Source organism: Acyrthosiphon pisum, chromosome X, assembly GCF_005508785.2.
Source record: "Acyrthosiphon pisum isolate AL4f chromosome X, pea_aphid_22Mar2018_4r6ur, whole genome shotgun sequence".
NCBI lineage: Eukaryota > Metazoa > Arthropoda > Insecta > Hemiptera > Aphididae > Acyrthosiphon > Acyrthosiphon pisum.
The window spans coordinates 71,428,074-71,433,572 of NC_042493.1; positions in this window are offsets into that span (position 1 = coordinate 71,428,074).

Sequence of the window (5,499 nt, forward strand, 5' to 3'; positions counted from 1 at the left end):
CAGTGGACTGAATTGCACTCGGTTAAATAATTAAACACATGCTCCTCCTCGATGACTGATAGTCGTTATGCTGTAGTCATACACTCATACCGTTCAATACTAAACGGTGCGGGACAACAATAGATTTTTATGGTGTTAAAAAAAAATAAGCTGGTGCGCACTCGTATCAATTCAAAATGATTAAAACTACATCGTGGGTTCTTCGCTAAAGGGGAAATGACCAGGGTGTAGCAACGTGTACTTTGTTAAAGGGGTTTGAAGAGGGTTCGCGATTCATAACTTTCCATTAGTCATCCAAACATATTGGACGGATCAAAATGATAAAAATAAATCGTATTAGGTCCATTATTTAGGAGCTATCGACCGTAAACACAAAATTTGTTTTGAAAAATAATTGAATCGCTTTATTTTTAGTACGAAAAAGGCGTACTACGTTAAAATAAATACTTATTGTAGAAAAAAAAGGTACCTATAATAGTTCAAAAATAAATTTACTACCTATATAATATGTGATATGCTGCAGCTGGTGATATTATAGCCGGTGACATATATAATATTATATGTTATATGTTCACGATTTCAGTATATTTCTGCATTATATTGTCATTGCAGAGCTCAGGACCATATAGTGATTGATTTCCTCAGACGACCCTTACATGCAAAGGGTACGGTTTCGCAAGACTAAGATTAGTCCAAAAGACGGACTACTCTAATCGAATCCTTTTTACGACGTAAAACATTTTGAATTGATTAATCTCCAACGCCCTCGTTTCTTGCGCTCCTCAGGGTCGGCACTGTCCTTCATCTATCATTGATGTAAAATTCTCTTCTACAACCACATTCTACATAAATATCCCTCCGTAAAACACCCTATATGGTTTGTAACTGGTAAAAAAAAACGTATAGGTATAGTCCGAAAGATGTCCATTTCGATGTTATATTTTTTTTTCTATCCCTTTATGTTCGACCACACACACACACACACACACACACACACACAACCACACAACGTGTGCTTATTATATAATATAAGTATATAGAAGTGCCTATGCGTACATACACGCCGATTGATTAATTAGATGGACGTAACCTTAAGCCGTTAACGTTTACGTGATGTAGTCGTGTCACCATCAATCAACGGAATACATCATTACACCTCATCAGGCGACATCAACACAAATGAAAACAAATACGGACTCCATACGCATACCGTGAATTCCGTAGTATATAAACGACTGGTATACACTTATATTATTTATCTAATAATGACGTATCGCGTGGAATTAAATAATATTTTATAACAAGGCGGTGCGCATCTCGAATATTGAAGCGTGACTGGTGTAAAGAGCAATTCAACAAAGTAATCGGACAAATGTTTTATTTCAGATAAGCGATAAATTATTGCATACCTACAGCTATACAGTTCTGTATAGGTACACAACAAGACGTATACCCACCTGTTATGATATAAAAATCTATAAAATTATTTGACGTCACCTGGTTGACTATTTATGTTTAGTGTCCATATGACCATATACGAACCGTTAAATAATGTTCAAACCACAACTGTTCTTATAGTATTTTATAAATTATATATTATCTTAAGTCATCAAAGAGAGTAGGTAACATAATATTATGCTTATGGACTACACCTACGCATATTATATTCGATTGATTATAGTTATCTATTTAGATATTGATAATATTATTTCAAGCAGTGGATTGTAGTGGATCACATATTATAATTAATTACCGTTATGCTTACATACTAATCCTACAATATAAACTAAGAAGTATACAAACATAATTATTGATAATAAGGAATATGGCTAACTAGACACAATAATATTATTATAGTCGTCCATGTACACATATTGACATATACTGATATACATAGAGTTATATGAGTACATTGTTATGAGCTATGACATTTTCACTTTGAAATATTTCAATGAAATACCTACTTACTGAAAATATATTTTTTAAATTGTTTTTGTGTTTTTTGGTATGTTTCATAAAACCATCACTAGATGGTCACACTGACTTCATACCTGATTACTGATTATTAATATTCAATTCCCGATCACGGCGTAGAGAACACATAATATCATATATATATATAAGATGGATACTTAATTATTTTGTAACTTGCGTACTATATAAAAAATATTTCTATAACATTTTTCACTCAACACTTAACTAAGTAGAGGTCTTTACTGTACTTCCTATTATAGTTTTATATTTAAATTTGTTTTTTTATCCTCCATTAATATGAAATATTTCAAAAAAATTAATTTCATGAAATTTTAGAACCTTGCAAAGACATTATACATATATACCTATAACTGTTAACATATAATATATAAGACACCAGTGGCGTGTGAAATAGAGTCCAAGTGTTACTCAGGCAAAACCTTTATAATTGGTGGGTGGATATTTATAGAAGAAAAATAGGACATTTTATAGGTTGGTTCATACACAATATTATGAGGGGTACTGACTATTATAGTATTATTATAGGGTGATCACCTAAAATTATTTGAGCAACCACATTTTCTTTATGATACACGCCACTGTAAGACGCACACAATATTAAGTTCGATAGTTCCGGGACAACAGCAGCCTGCACACTAAAGAAACTCAGGATGACCAAACTATTCAAAAGTCTTTCGTTATACTATATTTTAACTAAGATTGTTGTAATTGTGTAATAATAAATTATATCAGCTGGAACTTATTATTTGAAGCTTCCGAGTTACGGTTAAATTATAAATCTAAAGGCTCCAAAAACACTCACTGAATTATCTATAAATCTAACAAGTTTACAAGTTTCCCAACCCTGTTACAGTAGGTAGTAGGTATACCTATAATCTATATTATATTATTATTTATTAAATAATAAATAAAAATAAATATGAAACGTCTGTTGCATTCGGAGGGATCATATTATTATTAAATATTGTTCGCGTTCATCATTATTTACGGTCGACTTAAGGCTCCAAGCTTCGTTGTTTTGATTTCTGCCTGTAAACTACGATATTAATAATATGCACCATTACCAGATAACCTAGAGTCTTGGACACGAATGCAATATTAAATTCTGGTCTTGGAAATGTCGAAACACGTTCCATTTTATGTACCTAATAATATTTCAATATTTGTACTGCACAAGTATATTACGGAACATACAATACCATTGAATAGACATTTAATTTACATAATATTATAAGAATAATAATATGATAAATACAATATAATACATATTATTATCGTGATATACGCGTGTAGAACTACCAGGTACCTATATATTATAATATTCATCATAAACCTCGCGCACTCGGAGCAACAGACACGGGACGACTAATAGTCACAATCCCGGATAATCCCATTGTATTCACACTTTGTCACACAACGTCCGTCACGTAAATACAAATAGGTATAGACACCTATATATACCTACGCATCACATACAGCGAGGCATATACCACAGTTTTATTCTACCGACTAAAATTAAGTATTACTAAGCTTTCGGCCGTATAATACCTAAATACATATATATATATATAATCCCCTTGTCCCGTGATAATGTTCGACAACGGATAGTCACGTATTGTGATCATTATAATATTATAATAATATAATATTCAATATCGCCGAGTCTACAATATTTACTTGTGTAATAAATCCATTCGTACAAGCAGATCAAAATAATATTCTATCATTGATCAACGAATAACAATTTTGAGTGAATTGAGTTCAGATTCAACATTACAGGCAATTTTTTTACAAGCAACAAAAATGTTTGTCAGTTTTGGATAAAGGTTCAAAAGCAATTTCCCGACTTAGACTCCTAATGAGTAAGTGGCTCAAAGTTGGAAATTTTCCAATTGAATGCACGCGAGTCATCTAAATTTATGCGTAGTAAGTGATCATAAGTGCGTTGTGTGTGTGACTGTAGTACAGTTAAGTGTGAGGAAAATAAATATCAGAGCGCTCCCTCGCAAGCACACGTACAAGCAGAGTCGGATTGTCAGGACGACGGGAGATTTCCCGATGGCCTGACCTGATATTCAATTATATTCAGATTGGCTATAAAAACTAATTTTGTTGGTTAATTCTTCTTGGCCTGCTTGAAATATTGTCTACCCGTGAGTTCAAGTCACCACTTTGGCGCTGAGCGTGTAAAAAGTGAACATTATATATATATATATATATTTTTTTTTTATTATTTATTCTTCAAGAAGATAATGGGCCCCACTGAATATGTTCGTGTGGGGGCCCATGAGTTCACAATTTGAAATATAAATACATTAAATAGCTCTTATAAATTAAATATTTACAATTTGTAATACTTATACATTTCTCACATATCTAACTATAATATTAATAATATAAGTAATATATATTTTTTTCTTTTTGTTTATATAATATAGTATTATGTAAAACATTGTGTAGTTAAATAGTACAATATAATATGTTATAATAAAACTAAAATTAACAATAATTACTAAAATCGTACAACTAATATGATAAATAGGTAATGCAGTAATCCTATACGTTTGTTATGAGTCTGTCTATATTTTGTTGTTTTAATAGCCAAAGTGTAAGTTTTTTTTTAAGAATCTTAAAAGAATTGCTGTGTTTAATTTCTATTGGTAGTATATTGAAAATGTTTGGACCAATATATAAATATGTGGATTGTGTTAATTTTTTGTGCATAGTTGATACTTTGATATTAGATATTTGCATAGTATTGTGTCCGTATTCAGTTTTAAAAGTGAGGTTATTTTTAATTATGTAAATTACCGACGCTTTATAAAATAATTTTTTTATTGGTAGTACATTCATGTCATTGTATAAATATTTTTTGTGGTATCTTGAGTTTTTTTTTAGAATAATTTTTAGTATTTTGTTTTGGATTTTTTTTAATGGGTCTATAGTTGTATCATACATACCTCCCCATATAGAAATACCATATCTAATTATGGATTCTATTAATGCTTGATACACTACCTACTCTAATTGTCTTAAGTTCTAAAATATCTGTTAAATTTTTAAATGCATACATAAGTTTTCTTAATAATTAAGACTTATGTTATAAAACTTATAAATTATTTATTTGTTAAACGTTTTATATGGTAATTCCATTTAAGATTATGACACATTTCTATACCTAAGTATTTACAGTTTTTAACTATTTTTACAAAGGTTTGGCATGTACATATATTTTGATTTAAGCAGTCATTCTCATGTATACATAGATTTGTTTTATTTGGTTGATTCGAATTAACTATATAGTGTGGTAACATGTAGGTTTTTTCTAAGTTTAGGAATAAATTATTTTCACATAGCCATTTTTGTATTTTACTCATGTCGGATTGAACACTAGCGAATACTTCATCCCAGGATTGGCCTTCAATAAAAAGTACTGCATCATCTGCGTAGCAAACTAGTTTTCCGTGTGTATTGAAGTTATTAATTTGGTTTATATGTATATTA